The sequence below is a fragment of the Podarcis tiliguerta genome (genome assembly GCF_965153285.1).
Source record: "Podarcis tiliguerta genome assembly, chromosome: 8".
NCBI classification, from domain to species: domain Eukaryota; kingdom Metazoa; phylum Chordata; class Lepidosauria; order Squamata; family Lacertidae; genus Podarcis; species Podarcis tiliguerta.
Genome location: NC_139541.1, coordinates 51,471,650 through 51,492,652, shown reverse-complemented (window position 1 = coordinate 51,492,652; position 21,003 = coordinate 51,471,650). Strand labels below are relative to the sequence as shown.

The following is a 21,003-nucleotide window of genomic DNA, read 5'->3' as shown; positions in this document are numbered from 1 at the left end:
GAGTTGTGGTCTAAAACATCTTGAACTCTCCAGGTTGGCAAAAGCTGCACTAGACAGTAACCTGGGAGTAGGGCTGCAGGAGAAATTAATCCTGTTTGCATTTTAATGAGAAGCAATATAATTTGCACTTCTGGACCCAATTCACCAAGTGAAGCACAAATATCCATGGAAATGTGCATTTATCTGAATTTTTCAATGCAATTTGATGTCAAAATATCTCTTTAAGGGTACTTTAGAATACATGTATTGGGAATATCATTTAAAATGCTTTATATTTTGGGGAATTGCTTGTAAAGATGTGTGTTTTAGTATCCAATGCATACAAAAATGAGTACATTAGGAGAAATTTACACTAAAAATCTTTGCAAACGACTGTGGAAATATGCAGAACTGAATTTAAGACTGGGGGAACTGAAATGATAGATTTGTCCATTCCTAAATAGAAGGACTAACCAATCCCTTTCTGGCTCTTTGGTCAGCATCACAGTCATGGGACACGGGCCCTTTGGCTTTTCAAGAGACCACTTATAAAATAAAATAAAATAAATATGTGGGACATCTCACTGTCTTACAGCTTTGAAAATAATATTCTTTTCTGTAGAAGCAAAACCATCTATAAACTCTGTGCTCCCACCTTGAATAAAATTTGCTTGGATTGCCAGCAGCCAGAACAACTTCCCTCGGGGGCAGATCCAGCCTGCAGGCTGACAGCTGGCCATCTCTGTCAAATCCAAAAGCAGCTGGATATTTTGACTTGATGCAGATCTTGACATGTTGCAATATATTATTTATATGTTGGTCGGCTAAGTGCATATCCTACCTTTCCATTCATATATGTGGAGAAGCAGCTTCTAGACTAACTACTTGCTCACGTCATGAGTAACCCAAAAGGTAACCAGGTTGGATGGGCTGCAGGTGAGTAAGGGTGGGCCTGTTGAGAGACTTGAAGCTTCCAGACTCCTCCTGATGACTTAAAAAGACTCAGCAGCTTATACGCCATCTCGCTCTCACACATACACACCACACAAAAACCTATGTGTGCATATCCACAGTACACACACCACATCCCCATTGCAGGACTGGGCTGAAATTTTGTATGGGGGCTGGTGACTCACCTGAAGTGATTTGGTGGGGTGGATCTGACCCGCTAGCCCTGGATTTGACACCCCTGCTGTAGAATAAGGAATTTGCAGCCTCTTACGAGCTCTGTATGAAGGAGCTGTGTTGCATCGTTCTGCCTGGTAGTGGATTTACAGACTAGGATGTGCCTGCAAGTTTGCAACAGCCATTTGATTATGACTATCTGGTTGCAACCCAAATATTTTCAACATAGACTCTTTCAATTTCCACTGAACCAAGAGAGACAAGGCATTAGAAGTTCTTCCTAGTTGTCTTCCCTGCCTTGTGCCTTGTTTCATTCAAGCTTCTCCCACCCTGAGAGTAGGATCCTGTTCACTGTCTAAAAGTGCATGCAATATTGTTTTGCCCCGTAGTAGAACCAAGCTGCACACTTGAAACAGTTATCTAAGAATTCAGTGAGCAGAGATGCATTTCAAACTGCTGACTGTCCAGAAGTGGCTAGATGTATCTTTTCCAGAAAATAAAACAGAACATTAAGTATTCATGCAGCAGAGCTCTTTAGGAGCACAGTTTACTCTTGTGTGCGCAAGAACATGTTGAATAAGGTCAGTGCTGCTGAGCCACATCTGGAATTACAACCATCAGGACTGAACCCTGGTAAAACCAGAGAGCTCCAGGAGCAGCACACCGAAAAGACAAAGCAGTCCACAGTACAATGATGGGCTGGAATTCAACAGTTAGGATTAATGTTATAGAATTATACAGTGTAAACTGAGCAGCTGGCCCCTTAGCACATTCACATTCACCAGGCCTCATGGAGAATGTGCCCATAATCCATCCATGAGAGGGGATTGTGAAGAATTAAAAGTAGTATTTACTTACAGTAGCAAAATGAAGGTAGGTTACAACTAAGTTACAAAAGTACAAAATCTAAGTTCAAAATGGTGTCTGAGCTTCAGAGCTCACACATGCACATGTGGTCAGCTTGGAGGCAAGCTAAAGAAATACCAGTGCCCAGGCAGGAATGAAGTTTGTAGTGTTACAGCTTCCTGCTGAGACTAGCAAATTTTACAGGAAAGTTCTGTAAGCCTCAGTCCTTCATGTGCCTATCTAGCAAAACATGAATTGTTGGTTTGACTGCAATAATGCTCCACAGCCAGGCCATGGCTGCTGTAGCAATGCACCTCTCCTGACGTGCAACTGGTCAGCTGAAGGCATGAGCAGGCAGGGGCCCAGGCCTCTGAACATGAGAAGAGTTTGCTGCATCAGGCCAATGGATCATCTAGCCTAGCGTCCTGCTCTCATAGTGGCCAACCAAAAGCCTGTGGGAAACCCATAAGCAAGATTTGAGCAGAACAAGCACACTCCCCGCTCCAGCAGCTGATATTCAGAAGCATTACTGCCTCCAACAGTGATGGTAGAAAATAGCCATCAATAGCGCTCTCCTGCACAAATTTGTTTAACCTTCTTTTAAAGCATCTAGGCTGATGACCATCACTTCCTCCTGTGGAAGTGAGTTCCATTGTTTAATTCAAAGTGTTGGTGCTGACCTTTAAAGCCCTAAACGGCTTCAGTCCAGTATACCTGAAGGAGCTTCTCCACCTCCATCCTTCTGCCCGAACACTGAGGTCCAATGCCAAGGGCCTTCTGGCAGTTCCCTCACTGCGAGAAGCCAAGTTACAGGGAAACAAGCAGAGGGCCTTCTCGGTAGTGGCACCCGCCCTGTGGAACGCCCTCCCATTAGATGTCAAAAAGAAGAACAACTACCAGACTTTTAGAAGACATTTGAAGGCAGCCCTGTTTAGGGAAGCTTTTAATGTTTAACAGACCACTGTATTTTAATACTTTGTTAGAAGCTGCACAGAGTGGCTGGGGAAACCCAGCCAGATGCATTGCATGAATAAGTCCTTTCTTTTATCTGTCCTGAATCTTCCAACATTCAGCTTCATTGGATGTCCATGCGTTCTAGTGTTATGAGAGAGGGAGAAAAACTTTTATCTGTCCACTTTATCCTGACACACATAATTTTATAAACTTGTATCATGTTACCTTTTCTCTAAACTAAAAAGTCCCCAACACAGCTGGTTCTGCATATTGGGGGCTGGAATAAATCTCCCTCAAAAAAAAAATAAAAAAATTCTGTCTCTGCTCCTGTGGCTATAATGGCAGCCTGGCACACAGCAATTAAGTGGGTGAGATTCTCCTTCCAGGAAAAGCTTCCTTTGTTTAATGTGAGATGAGTGACTGAGAACTGAACATGCTGGAAGGGAGTCTCCTGGAAGGGAAAGTGTCACATTTTACAGAAAAGAGAGTTTGTGACGCCTTCTCTGTGTTCCTTTCGAGATTCATTTCATATTGTTCTGACAGCTGTGGGACTGGGTGTGCTTCAAAGGAAATGGGAGAGTCATTCATATCACAGTGTCCCTCTGTTGCGGCACAGACATACAAACAGAGACACACACAGCTCTGCAAAGATGGCTCTCCATGAAACCAGGCTGACACAATATTTACTAAGCAATTCCCAATTTTCAGGATTTGAGCTGAAAATTTCACGGTGGAAGGCGAAGCAAAATATGCACATCACTTTGGATTTCCACTCCCGCCCTCTCTGGGCAGAACAGCTCAGTGAGTGTGATATACATTTATTTTAAACATTTCTTGCCTGCAACTTCACAGCAGGCTACAACTAAAATTTGTTGATTGGCAAACAGCGGGTTGAGGGGGGAGGGAGCTCAGCAGGTGGAGTGCTGATAGTTACACCTGTTGGGTTTCTGCCTATCATCCAGCAGCTAACTGCATAAAGCCATGGTGGCAACCAAAACCTCCACAAATGAGAGCTTTGAATGATATTCAAAAAGCCTCTCCAAGGTGGAGACCCTATGCTTTATCCTTTATCTTCTGAGATTAGGCAAGGGCACCAGGGATTATGTTTTAATGAGAAATGAACTAATTTGGACTTTTTGAGCAAATACACGAACCCAGCCATCCTTCAAAATTTGTCTCTGGATTTTGTAATCCAATCACCAGATGTGTACAGAAATGCATATATTAGGGGAAAGTGTGAGTGAAAATGCATCTATTAGTGAAAAAAACACCAAAAAATGTGTTATAATAGGGGAAATTGCTTGCAAATATGTGTATAGGAGTCAACACTTCATACATAACTGTTTATTAAAATAGATCCACACAAATGACTGCAGAAATGTGAGGAAGTGAATTTCAGGTGGGAAAAATGAGAAACTGAGAGAAACTAATATTGCCCATCCCTGCCAGGAACAGGAGCTTTGACTGCCAGCCTAGGAGAAGGAAGAGTGAGGCCATGGCATCAAATCTGTCATGCAGCTCCTAGTGGATACATAGTTTCCCCCCCCCCCATACACACACACATCTTGCCCAAGAGATGTTGCCTAGGCTCATACACTCCCCCCACCACACACACACCAGCCATCATGGGATGACTTGCTCATGTGTTTCTCAGTCACATGCTTTGTTATCTTGTTCACAGAGTGATATTAGTTCTATACAGAGGTGTAGTGGTCCAGCATCCTGGGGGGGGGGGGGATCCAAGACCCATTGCTATTTCTCCAATGTCCTAGAACCACCCTATCAACATGAAAGGGGAGCTTTTTTTAGCCACTAAGAAAAAAGTCATCTCACTCTTTGGTCTAATTGGAGCCAATCAGAGTGAGTCAGCCAGTGAGGGTTGGCTCCTAGGGTCACTCTGGAGAAAGCATGTGGGAACACTGGAAGCTCAAGGTGCTTCACTTTCAAGAGGACAGTGTGCAAGTTCTGGACGTACAGTTGAATTTCAAGGAAAATACATCCACAACCCAACTCTGAAAGAAGATATTTGAGCGCACCATTTGCCCGTGTTTGTGCACAGAAAATATAAGATCAACTGAAAGGCGACACATGGAGATTTGCACTGATCACTGCAATGTACTCCTGATTATTTTTATTGTGTAATTATAAGGTGAATGGGTATGGCTATGAGGGGTGGGTCTGTGATGATCAGGAGGGGATCCTGCTAAATTTGCCACTATACTACTGGTCTCTTGCCACCAGTTGTGTTCCAATCTTGCAGCAGCCTGGCTAAGCACAGTTCCTGGGAGTTCTCAACTTGTACCTCCAGCCAGTTTTGTTTTGCATTGTTGGGAATACCAGGCTTTGAGAGGAAGCTGGTGTTGCTTCTTTTTCGAAAGCTAGGTGCTCTTTTTTATGCTGAAGATTCATTCCTAGCTCACACCAATTGATTCATATTACATTCATCCTCGTCATCATCATCATCTGTTTATTCATAGCCCACTTTCCCACAATATTGTGCCCAAAACAACTTGCAACATAGTAGATGAACAATAACAGTTCAAAAAGAAAAGCATGTTAGGAACATTAGAAACAATCGTAACGTCAATAAGTAAATACCCCAAAAAAATCAATTCATACAACATTGTGGAAAACAATACTCAGAAGCTAATTTAACAGCTTACAGCTAAACATGTTATACTAGCGGCATGAAAGATGGCTATACTTTGAGGAAACTAAAAGTACAAAATTGTAGAAATGTAAAAGCAGCTTATAAGGCATTAAAGACTTTTTGTAAAGAAAGAACATATATGAGTATGTGATTACATTGCAATATAATTTTATATTTTATTTTTGGTAAACCACTTAGGGAGCAATTCAATGCACAAGAAGCTGGCATAAAGCACGCCGGTGTGAATTAAGCCAGGGTAAAGTTACACTAGATGCAAACCAGAGCCAGCAGGGTGTAGTGTTTAGATTGGAGAGTGTTGGGCTGGGACCTGGGAGACTAGGGCTCAAATCTCCACTCAGCCTTGAAGTTCACTGGGTGTCCTTGGGCCAGTCACTGCCTCCCAATCTAACCTACCTTGCAGAGTGGTTGTGGGAATTAAATGAGGAGGGGAAACAGCATGTGTGCCACCTTTAGCTCCTTAGAGGAAAAGGTTGGATAAAAAATACAATAAGCCTGATTCGGAAGCGGGGTGGTGGCTGCTACTGCTCTGCCTGGCAGAGGGGAAACAAGCCTTTAAAACAGTGTTCTCTGTTGGATTGCTGGGTCATGTGACTGATCTAAATGTGCTTAGGATCCAGCCTAAGTTCCCTCAAACCTCCCCCCCCCCCAGTCCCACCACGTCCCCTGAATTCTTTGGGGGCTTATTCTGGACAAGCAAGTTACATTGGCATGTCTTCAGCTGAGCCAGGAATCAGCCAGCTGAGCTGGAGATCCATTGCACCCCAAGATGCTCATTCTGGCAGATCAGGCCACAGGATCACTTCCTTAGAGGCTCTACTTACAACCAAGCAATATAAAAATGTTGTTAAATGAATACATGCATATTTTTAAAAACATACTTACGGTATTTAGGAAAAAAGTAACGCCTATTGCATCACCCACCACAGTCCTGTGGCCCCGAGAAAGTTGCCCATTGGAGAACTGAACTGAAAAAGGTCCCCCACCCCGGCTTGCGTCTTTCAGACATCAAAGAGGTCACCAGGGTTGCCACCTCTTTGCACTGGCAATGCTCCTGTGCCTTTAACTGCAGCCTTCCACACAGGCTGCTTCTTAGGAAGAAAAACTGGAGAATGTGGACAGCTCATTGGGCAAACCTGCAAGAATTAAAAAATAATAATTACAGTATTTACTTCAAATCAAAATTCCCCGACTGCCTTTTAATGGGCATATTTACAAAGCCATGAATAATAATAAAGTTATCTGTAATGATGTTTGGAAGTGATGTCTTTAGCGTTTGGAGATTTGTCTATTATATCTCCTAATAGATTAAGTCTAAGCCACGCTCTGGTTTGAAGCAGCCAGAAAAGGGGGTTTAACTGTAAGTAGATTCTGTGATGCATTTTTGGGGGGTGGGGTGGGGTGCACATGAAAAGAGGCTGATTGGCTGTTACATTTGGGTGGGGAAAGGTATTTCTTTTTTTCCCGGTTTTCTTGGCTGGTGTCCTGTTAGTGCTTTTGCTTTTCCTATCTCCAGGTGTATGAGGTGTAACCCTCAGTAACTTGGCAGGCAATTTAGAAGTGTTTCTTAGTTATTTACTCCATTGTTGTTCCTCCCTTTCACCCGAAAGCTTAAAGCTATGTAAATAGTTCCTCCCTCTTTCTTCTCAGCAACCCTGTGAGGTAGGCTAGGCTAAGAGATATTGACTGGACCTCCCTGGTCCTAGCCCAACACTCCTTCCCATGAAAAAGCTGTTCACTTTAATTTCCAAACTCCTCGCATCCCAGCAGGGAGATAAACTGGACAAGAATCTTTATTTCTGTTGGGCTGGTTTTCTCCGTGTTTGAAGGTTTGATAGCCGTCATCCCTCCCACATTCTCAGAAACAGCAGCGCAATGTATTTAAGCAACATGGCACAAATCCTGAGCATTGAATTATTTCGCCCAAACATTTCTTTGCTTTCAAAGCAAGCACCATGGATAATAAGCAAGACAACCATGAAAAAATATAACAAATTGTATTGCAAATGGAAGAAGATGCAAGCATGATGGAGAAAAATGGCCTTCTTTTGAGAGGCTCCAAATGAGCTGAGCACCATTATCCCACCATTCCCCTTTCAGCATTAATCAGCCCCCATCACCTGTTTGTTTTGGCTGCTTTCTTTCATGTGGGTTTTGTTTTTCCTCCCACCCATCTGGCTTTTAATGGCAAGAATGTTGTTTTCCGCACACTGCAGCGATGTGTCAAGCATGTGCCTGACTCGACGTGCTCACAGAAACCTGGGCAGATCTTCTGCAGCCCTGTTAAGGAACCAGTAGCCGTTGCATCAACTCTCCATTCCACAAGGAGGACTGTATCTAGACCACAGACACCCCACTCTCTTGATCTTTTCCCTACGAAACAACTGACTTTTCCCTTTCTCTGAAGTCTCTTCCAGACATGAATGGGTGAATCTGACCATTTTGAATTTTCTCAGTTCCTCGTTTTTCAGATCTGAAGTTCAGTTCTCCACATGTCCACATCAGTTTAAAATCATTATGTTTTTAATTCCTCATGAATATTCAGCAGCATTTCAATTCACATATCTCCTAATGTACATTTTTATGTAGTTTTGACTGATATGCACTTTTTTGCAAAGCAATTTCTCCTAATATAAAGCATTTTATATATTTCCACATATATGCATTTTATGCACACTTTGCCCTCATACTGTTTATGCATTTTGCACCCTTTTTAATGCTTAGAGAACTGCGTCACAAAATTAGGAGACATGTACATTCCAAAGGATTACTGTATTCCAGTTTCTGTATTGTGTTGGGAAATGCAAATAAGGTAGTTTTTTCATGAAGATTCTAGAGGCCAAGCCTTATGAGGAATTGTTGAGATAGTTTGGGATATTTAGCCTGGATAAATGAAGACTGAAAGGTGATGTGATAAAAAGGTAAAGGTACCCCTGCCCGTACGGGCCAGTCTTGACAGACTCTAGGGTTGTGCGCCCATCTCACTCAAAGAGGCTGGGGGCCAGCGCTGTCCGAAGACACTTCCGGGTCACGTGGCCAGCGTGACATCGCTGCTCTGGCGAGCCAGAGCTGCACACGGAAACGCCGTTTACCTTCCCGCTAGTAAGCGGTCCCTATTTATCTACTTGCACCCGGAGGTGCTTTCGAACTGCTAGGTTGGCAGGCGCTGGGACCGAACAACAGGAGCGCACCCCGCCGCGGGGATTCGAACCACCGACCTTTCGATCGGCAAGCCCTAGGCGCTGAGGCTTTAGCCCACAGCGCCACCCGCCATCTTCAAATTTCTGAAGGCCTGTCATCTGCAGGAAGGAGTAAGCTTATTTTCTCCAGTTCCAGAGAGTAGGACCAATGGATTCAAATCAAAAGAAGGGAGATTTCAACTAACATTAGGAAGAACTTTCTGGTGGAAAGATCTGTTCAACAGTGGAACAGACTAGCTCAGAAGGTAGTCTCCTTCACCGGAAGTTTTTTAACAGAGGTTGGGTGGCCATCTGTCAGGAATTCTTTAGCTGGGATTCCTGTATTGCAGGGATTGGACTACATTACCATTGCAGACACTTCCAACTCTACAGCTCTATGATTTTATGAAGCCCCTACTTCTGCCAAGACCACAGTCACCACAGGCAGTTGTGAGATTGTTGTTAAAGTAAAGTTGTGCTCACCACCAGGCAAAAGGCAACAAACACTGAAAAATGGAGTGATGGCACCCAAATTCATCCTATGTATACAGAGCTCATCCACACTATACATTCAAAGCAGTATCATACCACTTTGAACTGTCATAGCTTCCCCCAAAGAATCATGGGAACTGTAGCTCTTTTTGGGTGCTGAGAGTTCTGAGGAGACCCCTGCTCCATCCCCCTCACAATATTACAATGCATGGTTTGTATACATTCATCTGACTAGACTATTCATCACAGTTTTTAAGATTTTAGAATTAACATAATCCTCTTAGCTGATTGTATTTATTTATTTATTTATTTGTGCATTTATATTCCACCTTACCTCCAGGCATGTCAAGGATGGCATACATAGTTCTCCCCCATTTTATCCTCACAATGGCCCTGTGCCGTTGATTAGGGGTTGAGAGGTACAAGGTCACTGAGTGGGCATAATGGCTGAGTAGGGATTTGAACCTTGGTCTCCTGATTCCTTGTCCAGCATTCTAACCCCTACACTGTACTATTGGGATTGCTATTTTTCTTATTGTGCCAGGAACAATCTTCTTCTATGTATTGTGTTTATAACAGAGGGGTTGGGCTGCTTTGAGATCCGGTGGTGCATTTAAATTTATGGTATTTGTGATTCTATACGTTTTTGTAAGTCGCCTACAGTTTCCTGCAGAGGTGACACATGAATCCGATAAATAATAATTAAATAATAATAACACTCCCACTTTCACTGATGCAAATTGTTGCCTTTTTAGCAATGGTCTCAGCAGTACAGAAGCAAGACTTCATTTGTACCATGGACAGCTCCATGCAGTGCTCAGGCTGGAGAGACTCCATAGAAAGCAAATCCCTGATGTTGCTTCAGCACCAGTCGTCCTCCAAATGAGCCTTAAATGGGAGCTGCAGATCTATCTCAGTTACTAGCTCTGCCTTTGGTGACAGGAGTCTCTTCATTTAAAGGAGTCCAGTCTGCTTTAGCAGTTATTGAGTCCCGCAGAGCAGAAGAGACTGTGGTTCCACTAGGGCTCCTGAGCTGCAGTGCTGTCAGATAGAGAAGGGCAGAACTGCATCCTTGATCTGGAGAGGCATTGACGCAAGGGTTAGGGTTCTTGCACAAATGCTTCTCAACATGCTACTTTTCCATAGCTAAAACCATTCTCGAGGTAGCTTACTACATAAATGGATTTATGTAATTACAAAAATATGACAAAAGTAGTCATAGCCAATCAATAAAAACATCGGAATGTACACAACAAAATTAAACAATTCACATAAAAGTCATAAGGTAAAGTAAAGGGACCCCTGACCATTAGGTCTAGTCGTGACCAACTCTGGGGTTGCGGCACTCATCTCGCTTTATTGGCCGAGGGAGCCGACATACAGCTTCTGGGTCATGTGCCCAGCATGACTAAGCCGCTTCTGGTGAACCAGAGCAGTGCATGGAAATGCCATTTACCTTCCCGCCAGAGCAGAACCTATTTATCTACTTGTACTTTGACGTGCTTTTGAACTGCTAGGTTGGCAGGAGCAGGGACCGAGCAACGGGAGCTCACCCTGTCTCAGGGATTCGAACCGCCAACCTTCTGATCGGCAAGTCCTAGGCTCTGTGGTTTAACCCACAGCGCCACCTGCATCTCTTTATATAAGTCATAAGGAGGTTTAAAAACAGGGATACAAAAAAGTAATAGCAACTAAATTAATATATCCAGAATTAAATCTTGACCACAACAAGAATTGCTAAACAATACTCCACATGAAGAGTCTGTAAGTAGGTATTGATGGACTTGCAGCAAAGATGGTCATCATCTTTGGCTTTTTCAATTGTCTCATTGGTTATGTACATCTGAAACAAATTCTCCCTTTCATTCTGAATCCCCAGCCTTATCCACTGAAGGTGGGGAGCTTCACCCCAGAGCCATGGCACTAAGCAGGTGTTGTAGATTTTTACATTATTTCAGAAGTAATGGTTGGACAAAAGAAATATGTCAGTCTTCTGTCAGAAGTGTAACTTCTCTCAAACCACACTTTGCTCTCATGAAAACCTTTCCCTGTCTGAGAGCCCAAATGGATGCCCTTCTTGCCTAATCATACTTTCCAGACAATATTCATGTTTTTAATCATGTTAACAATGACTCCTTTTTGCTCTCAATGGACTTTTAAAAGCTTTTATGCCAGTTTGCCTTTCAGTGTTACCACAGAAGAGTTATGCAGGGAGGGCATGGAAGTATGCAAACATTGTCCATTTTTCTGAGTCATTACCGCTGCAGCAGCAGCCATTAGGAACGCCTGTGAAACTATTAAATAAGGTTTATATTTATCTCCTGCATCTAAAGGATTCTGGTGGATGTATTTGTTTATTGCTCAGCTACACTTTAAGGGCCAATGTTCCGGAAGATTCATTTTATATTCAGATCACTCACTAGGGCTCCTGCCATTTTCCATCAATTTCAGTGGCAATACCCCAGCAATTAGCGTGGTACGATGGAGTCACACATGTAATGTGAATGCTTTACCCCTTAATATATTCAGAGCAGTTAAAGATGAGGAAAAGGCTAGATTTCTTTTTAAAAAATAAAAATAAAAATTAACATAACCTTTTGGTGATATGAGGATCCAAGTCTGCTTTCTGCGGTGTGATCCTACCCTGTAGGATATTTCTTGCAACCACAACAGCAGATTGTGTGGGTCTCACCTGTTCAGCTGACACTGGAAATGCCAGCGCCAGGTGCAAAAAAAACTGCAGGGGGTCATTAAAGGCCACCAAAATGAGTTATCCAAGCCCCAAAATTGGTTCAGTTTTCATTCTGAGCCAGAGGTGAACTTCTGAATCCCTCCCTACCACTTGCTACTTTCACCTTTGCCCAAATGTGACCCTCCAGACACCTCTATCCAGCCCACAGGACTCTCCTTTTGCCACATACACCAAGATCACACCCCTCACTAGCCCTGCTGCAAATTTGTGCCCATCACTGTCTCCTGTTTAACTATGTGCTGTGTGGCATAGGTTTGGCTCCGAGTTCAACTCCAGGAGGTTTTGCTCATTCAGCTGACACCACTACAGGTGTGTGATCTTGTGCACTGATTTCATTAAACAGGGACGAACAGACCTTGATGCTAAGCACGGCCATCTGGGGAAAAAATGCATTAGTCTGTCCATGCTCACCATCCCACTATCTACTGAGCTGCTCAGATGATGATTTTCACTTTCACACCAATTTTTTATTGACTGAAGCACACTTTCTTGTGTGCAGGCAGAAACCTGGCCACATTAAAACCTCATGAGAGAGTTAGGAAAAATTAGTTTCTAATAGTATTCTTTGTCCTCATCTCAATTTCACATAAAAGCAGGCAACCTAAAATGAATGTTGTCAGGCTACACTCCCAAGGCAGCTCTTAAGCAGTATAGAGGTTGAAATGTGCTGGTGTGTATGTGTGCAAATTATTTTGATCAGACTTTCTTCTACGTACTCGAGAAGTGATTCAGACTCCCCAAAAGGTCCATCCATCTATAAATGTTGATTTCCATTTTATCCCTGCTTGAGGATGTAAGTTTTTAGCTATTTAAACTCAACCTAAAGACCAATTGTTCTGCACCTACATATGAGCTCTGTCTTTGAAGATATAATGTTCTCTCCAATAAGACCTCTCACTGCTTGGCGTAACATTTGTTCATTTATTCTCAAACGAAATTCTGCTGGCTAGTTTGAACATGGCAGAGGTGTGGAGAAGGAAGGAGGAAAAGCATGCAGTATGGATATTTGGGTCCAAATTAAGAATGGGGAATAAATTTGATTCAACTTTCATTTAAATGGGAACTTACCTAATTCGCACTTTCCGAAAGCAGACACAAACTGAAACAGAGCCAGACTTCTCTGAATTTTGCAGCATAGGTTCTCCAGCCAAGTAGTGTGTACAAAAATGCAAGTATTTGAGGAATATGTGCATATGTTGGTTTTTTTTAAAAGCTCATAAAAATGCATTATGTTATGGACAGTGGATTTGTAAAAAGCTGTATATTGGGGAAAATTGCATGCAAACATGTATATTAATTTCCATGAGAATTTTTTTTTTTTAAAGTCAAACTGATGTGGAAATGTGGAGTACAGGATTTAAGACCGGAAAAATGAGAAACTGAAATAAGATGGGTTTGCCCATCCCAAATCCAAATCTAGCATTGTCTGCTGGACGGAAGAGCCAAGAACTCACAAGAAATGGCCCTGTATTTGAGAGGTCTGTATGTGGAAGTCTCTTGACTGTAGCATCCTGTAGTCACCCCTGTGGCCCCTCCCACCACTGGCATGTCGCCCCGGGAAAGTTGTGCAATAGGGAATACTGAAAAAGGTCTCCCCCCCCCCCCACTGCTGTATTGGATATGGATGAAATTCGTCTTATACGGCTGAGCTGGGTTTGGGAAATAGCCCTAGGCTGTGTGCCACTAGCCATTCCTTCCCTTGAGCCAAGCTGTTTAAGCTTAATTGGAATGAGCGGCGCTCTTGCGGCATTTCTCTGCAGTAAACATTTAGGAACAGCCGAGTCGCCCCTTTCAGCTTGACTCGTTCATTTCCATCGTGAACTTGATCACTGAACCCAAGTAGAAGTGTGAGGAGCGGAACCGGCTCTTTGCAGTCAGTAATTCCAAAGGTGATAGGATCCCTTCATCCTCCTGCTGGAGCAGGAGCTTGTAATGGGATTTGAGGCCTTTAATCTATCAGGTCAGTGGTTCAGATCCAAGGCAAGCCTGCAGTAACTGCCAGCCATTATCACCCGATAGCTCCTGCAGAATGTTATTTCGGTCTCTTCTGCAAGTGCCTTCTGAGAGGAGATGGGGGAGCTCTGCTGACCCACACACCCCACCCTCTCCTTGTGTATGACATGAGTTTGTATCTGAATCGCCTGCAATATTGCAGAGGGTTGTAGGGTGCATCTCAACCCCTTCATCAGCACCACACTTTAAACATCCTCAAGTAGGTGACTGGTGTAATTGTGGCAACCCAGGATACATATTTGGTGGGGGCATTTTCTGTATTAGAGCAATGGGCTTTAAATTCTGTTCCAGGAACCACTGGGCTCTTTGAGAGCTCTGCAATGAAAATATCAGTAATGGTGGACATACTGTTGAAAGGCAGCTTGTCTTCATTACTCATCATTCCTTATAATGCATACAGAACCCGCACAGAAAGCAGCTGAGGCTAAATAGGCATGACTGTGACGCTTCTATGAATGGAGCATGTACATTCCAGAACTTTTCCCAGCATGCCCTGCAAGCCGCGGGGGTTCTGTAGCAGATACATCAATGTGGATAGGGATCTCTGCAACTAGAAAGTTTGAGAACCACCCGATTGCGTCATTTTGCCACACACAAAGATTGGGTTTGATAATTTGGGGTGCATACAAGCTTTTCTTGTGCCTTTGATCTTTTCATGGTGGGGGTGTTGAGGGAGGCAGCCATCACTCTTTCTTCACTCATTTGTAATGTGTTGCTGAACAACAAATGATCGAATTGCCATTCTCTGCATAAACCATGTCCTCCACTAATTAAAGGCAAAGGTATCGCTTGTGTTGTGTTCAAGGTGAAGAATGCCAGTTATTTTATATGAATGTGCAGCAAAGTCGAGTGATTATGGCAGCCCCACCATCATTTGCCCCCAGTCTGGAAGAGGAAGATTTCCAAACTGAAACCCGCTTGATGCCATATTGCAAATCAGAAGAAGTCCCAGGAATCTTTTGTTCAAGCAGAACCAAAGAAGGAGCAATATCCAAAGTGGAGATAAATGCAAAGGTGATAAGGAATTAATGGCACATGAAAGCATGCCTCTTTGCTCTGTGACACAAGCCTTAAATCAAGGGGATTAGTCAGGCATATTGTTGGAAAAAAGAAGGGGGTGATATTTTGAAAGAGAGAAGCATCTAGGGAAGGAATCTGCAGTGGATTGGAGACATGGAGGATGATCATAGCTCAGAAAGCTACACATGACTAGATTGACTCATGACCCAGAAACGGAATGGGGAAACCTGACCTAGGTGGGTTATACCAGTGACATTGTCCCTTTAAAAGTGGCGGGAGGGTATTTTTTTCTTTACTACTGATTGTCAGAAATGCAAATGGAAAAATAACTGTCCTGAATTTTATCTGTCCTGAATCTTCCAATATTCAGTCTTCATTGGATGTTTACAGGTTTTCGTGTTATGGGAAAGAGGGGAAAAAATTCTCTACCCACTTTCTCCATAAAAGGTAAAGGTACCCCTGCCTGTACGGGCCAGTTGTGACTGACTCTGGGGTTGCGCGCCCATCTCGCTTAAGAGGCTTGGGGCCAGCGCTATCTGAAGACACTTCCGGGTCGCATGGCCAGCATGACGAAGCTGCTCTGGCGAGCCAGCACCAGTGCAGCACATGTAAACGCCGTTTACCTTCCCGCTATAAAGCGGTACCTATTTATCTACTTGCACTTAAGGGTGCTTTCGAACTGCTAGGTGGGCAGGAGCTGGGACCGAAAGACGGGAGCTCACCCCGCCGTGGGGATTCGAACCGCCAACCATACAATCGGCACGTCCTAGTTGCTGAGGTTTTACCCACAGCGCCACCCGCGTCCACTTTCTCCATACCACGCATAATTTTATAAACTTCTATCATGTTACCTCTTATGTTTTCTCTCCCAGAAGTAAAAAGCAAGGAGACTTCCTGTAGCTTGGTGTGGGTGTGGGTGTGTAAACACACACACACACACACACACACACACATATATATATATATATATATATATATATATATATATATATATATAGACGTTGGAAGAAGGGGCCTCAAATACCCTCAGAGTATAAACAAAATATACAGGCACTTTTCTTCTCAATGTCTGGTGTTTTACTCCACCCATTCAGCCAGAAAGATTCCTGTGCCCCCCGCCCGCCCCCATGATTTAGGCCAGGCATAGGCAAACTCCGGCCCTCCAGATGTTTGGGACTACAATTCCCATCATCCCTGACCACTGCTCCTGTTAGCTAGGGATGATGGGAATTGTAGTCCCAAACATCTGAAGGGCCGGTGTTTGCCTATGCCTGATTTAGGCATTTCTCTGGGTTACCTCTTCCAACTCAGCTCAGGTGGGTGGCTACCTGGGGAAATGCAGATGCAGATTGTCATGCAAATTTCTTTTTTTAAAAAAATAAATGAGTAAATCACAAACTGATGCAGAAATAGGGAAAACTGAACGTTACATTGGAAAGATGACAAGCAGAGAACAACTAAACTTGGCAGATTTGTCCATCCTTATCCACACTCCAAACTGAGTTCTGAAATGAAGTCATGGTTATCATTGCCAGCTATGAGGAGCAAATATATTTCCTAAAATATTCTGGTTATTTCCTTGATGCTTGCTTGTCTGGCTCTGTGGAAATGGAAGGCAAAAACCAGGCCTTCCTGGTTAAGCCTCAGTGTAGCTCTGCAAACTACAGTGGTCCCAGAGGATAATACCGACCAGGCGCTGAAATTATTTTTAGTAACTTTAATACTTCCTTCTCTAGACACCTCCACAGGGTACAGCTGGGAAAAGAACAAAGTCAGTTCAGTCTCTTTTTGGATTCATTATTTCCATTTTCAAATAAGTATCTTGTTGCATTCTCCGGGGCAGCTGACAGCAAGAGCCAAAAGCTACAGCTTGAATTTCTCATAAGAGGGGAGATCAATAACCGGGCTGTGACTTAGACACAAGGCACGTAAGCAACCGCTGGATTTCAAGCTAGTATTTTTGGACAAATTCTATACACTCTTTGTGCAGAATGGATGAGCAGAGAGACCCATTCATAGAATCATAGAATCTTAGAGTTGGAAGGGACACCAAGGTCATCTAGTTCAACCCCCTGCAATGCAGGAACCTCAGCTAAAGCATCCATGACAGACAGCCATCCAACCTCTGTTTAAAAACCTCCAAGGAAGGAGAGTCCACCACCTCTAGTGGGAGTCTGTTCCACTGCTGAACAGTTCTTACTGTCAGAAAGTTTTTCCGAATCTACCTAACAGTAACCTCGTTCAACCCACATTTTACCAGCTTCTTCGCAAGAATATCATGGCAGACTTTGTCAAAAGCGTTACTGAAATCAAGATACACTATGTCCACATTTCCCTGATCCACCGAGTTTGTAATTCCATGAAGAAGAAGAAATCAGATTGGTCTGGCATGACTTATTTTTGAGAAACCTATGCTGAGTTTTAGTAATCACAGCATCATTTGCTAAATGCTCACAGACCGACGGTTGAATTATCTGTTCTAGGACCTTCCCTGGTATCGATGTCAAGCTCACCGGTTGGTAGCTACCTGGGTCTTCCCTTTTCCCTTTTTGGAAGATGGGGACAACATTTGCCCACCTCCAGTCTGTAGGGACCTCACCTGTTCTCCAAGAATTCTCAAAGATAATAGACAAAGGCTCTGAAATTACACCCACAAGCTCCTTTAGTACCCTTGGATGCAGCTCATCAGGCCCTGGAGATCTGAATCCATTTAAAGTAGCTAGGTGTTCCCTTACTACCTCTTTTCCTATCTTGGGCTGCAGCTCCCTCCTTAAATCATTTATTCTGTTATCACCAGGTTGGGCATCACTTTCCTTTTGGGTGAAGACAGAGGCAAAGTACATGTTGAGTAGTTCCACCTTATTCCTGTCACCCAATAGCATTTCTACTTGTTCCCCATACAGGGGAGCTACCACTTGTTTGCTCTTTCTCTTACGTTGGACATAGTCGAATAAACCTTTTTATTATTTTTGACCTCTCTTGCAAGCCTGAGCTCCTTCTGAGCTTTAGCCAGCCTAACTCCCCACCTGCAACTGTCAGCTATTTGTCTATATTCTTCCTTTGTGATTTCCCCTTTCTTTCCTTTCTTATACATGCCCTTAACTCTCAGTTCATCTGTAACCTCTTTATGAAGCTACACCCATTTCCTCAGATGCCTCCCCCTTTTCTTTCTCGTTGGTATTGTCTGTGTTTGGGCCTTCAATAGTTCTCCTTTTATAAACTCCCATCCTTCTTGGACTCCCTTCTCACTGAGTATTTCTGACCATGCAAACACATCCAGTAGCTACTTCAGCTTTTCGAAATTAGCCTTCTTAAAGTCCAGAGTTCATGTCCAACTGCACTCAGTTTTGCATGTCAAGGCCCCCAAGCCACCCCAGGAGAATAAAGGCACAGGGACACAGAAATTTAGGTTAAATGTTAATGGGAAAAATTTAGACCACAACTTTATTGGTTACAGAATGTGAGTGGTATTGGCTTAGGCATTGGCATCAATAGACTATATCTGACTCCTGCCCGCCTTGCAGGAAGTCTGGTAAGGGTAAACCTCCAGTAGGGGGAGCCCCGCCGATGTGGATTGACTCAAACATCCCCTGGGTTCCTGATGGGGTCGTGGCATGGCCCTAGCCCCTCCCCAGGCTTCAGACAAGATCCACATCCCTGGATTCCTTTAGCAGAATACCCTTAAGTATGGAGGGGCAGGTGATGGCCTCCCCTCCCCGACACATTGCTATTCCAATGCCTAACCTTACAAAGTTGTGACGATTGCTACGAGGTAGGTGAAAACAAAGTGGCTGGTGCCAATTTGCCAAGTGGAAAAAGTCCTACCAGGCCCCTCAATGGCGACCGACCAAAGTCCATAGCAAGACCAATGATGCAACCTGGAAAAAAGGGAGGGAGGGCAGGAGATCCGTGCCGTGAGGCTAAAAGAGGAAGCCTCAGAGTTGTGCTGAGGCTTAAATTGTCCCTGTCCACGCCCCCCAGGCAAGCTGATTGGCTACGTGGCATCCTGACGTGACCAGGGTCTCCCCCAGCGTGACGCGGGACACCGTCCCACCCTCGATGCTGAGGAGAGTCACTAGGGGGCCGGACCACAACCCGGCCCCACCAAAAAGTGGGCCTGATTTCCCTTGCCTCTTTATCTTGAAACCCAGGAGAACATGATTACTTCCTCCCAAGTTTCTGAGTGCTTCCACTTCATCATTCGTTTGCTGCTTTTCCAATGAATTGTACCCAAAGAGACTCTCAATATGTCAAATGAGCAACAATATAAACATTACAATTCAAAATATCTCTTTGGAACAATTGCAAATAATCGTAACTTCAAGAGGCAAAATACATCATTAGAAAGGTTAAATCATTGTATATAAAATGGGGCAGATAAACTAACCCAAGATAACAGCTTAAGACTTAACAGGATGGAGAGCAAAGCCTGGTGCAGAAATACAGTTGTATTATGTGGGGCCAGTGGGGTGAAATCCTTTAACAGGGTGCTGCCATAGAAATGGACAGTGCTGGTCCTACCATTAGGCAGAATGAGGCAGATGCCAGAGGGAGGTGGCAGCAACCAGCCCAGCCATTCTTCTCTATCAGAGATCAGAGTCCTGTTGTGTCCCACCTAAACTAGCTTGCATCCCTCAGGTGCACTGGAGGGTGCTCTGCCATTGCCATTCTTGACTTGAGATGCACCTTCCCATCCTGTCGGCCTCTGTACCTGGAATGTGAGCCTAGCAAATTTACACCCCCAGTGCCAATGCATGGGAAAGGAAGCGCAGCTATCCTTTCAAATCTGCACTTCTTCGACTGTTGTGTTGCAAAGCAGGTGTGCAAAAAAAAAGTTTTTAACAGAAAAAAGAATGCACGGAAATGTTTGTATTAGTGAAAATAATGTACAAAGGGGGTAATATTAGGGGAAACTTCATAGAATAAGTGTTCCCATTGGGTGAAATACACACAAAGATCTATACAGATTTTCATGTGGACTAGATTTTAAAAGTTAACTGATGTGCAGATGGGGTGAACCGAAGAGAAGACTGGAAAAATGAGGAACTGAGAACACCAAAATGGACAGAAACCTCCTTCCCTGGCTACCACATCTTAACCCAGGCATGGGTCCTTTAAATCTCCAGCTGAAACAAGGGTGATGGGCAGACATGGTCCTCTGTGGCCTTTCCATATAGGTCCCTCTTCACCTGTTGTGTCAAACAGGCTTCCAGGTGTGCTGCATGTGAGGCAGGCGGCTGGAAGTATCATGCACCACACCAAAATCGCCAAATGGGGAAAAAGGGGTGCAATGAAAGAACACTTTCAATAAAAGGGACTCTCTGAGACATGCTCAGGAGATGCCTCCCGTATGACACTTGTCACTCGTCTGTCGTTTATGTCAACCCAACACATGCAACTTGTTATAAGGCTTAAAGCATCCACCTTTCCTCAGGAAAAGAGTCTGGGGAAAATTCTTACTCTCTTTGGTGCACCAAACCATCTCTCTCTCTCTCTCTCTCTCTCTCTCTCTCTCTCTCTCTCTTCCCACCTGCTATTGGGAGCATGGAAGCAGCATTCAAGTACTGAAGTGCCATCTCTGAGGTGCCGTTTTCCTTTCCCTGTTAATTGCAGGCAGCAGAGGCTTGTGCCGTAGTTTGAAATTAAAAAGAAGGTCATGACATTCTAGGGGGCTTTTTGCCATTTATGAAACTGTCACAGGCCTTTCAAAAGTCAGATACTTGAGTCACTAGGGGGGAAGAAAGCAAAATGTGTATGGGGCTTCTGGGGGAAATTGCCTTAATTTTTTTTTCATGGTGGAAGTCTTTTATGGCACACTTTGAGACAGCCGAATGGTAGCCACAAACGTCAGTAATCGATCCATATAGTCCGGGCTCTCTGACGACTTGCACAGTGTGCAATGCATAGAAAGCAGCTTCCTTGCCTGTGATTACGTTGCTGCCTCCATGCAGAAATCATGTAATGAGGAATCCATG

The 21,003-nt window shown here is 43.8% G+C and overlaps 1 protein-coding gene across 1 annotated transcript in view; it reads left to right on the top strand.

Annotated features, from left to right (window-relative positions):
• Window positions 1-21,003, top strand: part of CHST8 (carbohydrate sulfotransferase 8) — a 236,719-nt gene that overhangs the window by 176,541 nt on the left and 39,175 nt on the right. The window lies entirely within an intron of this gene.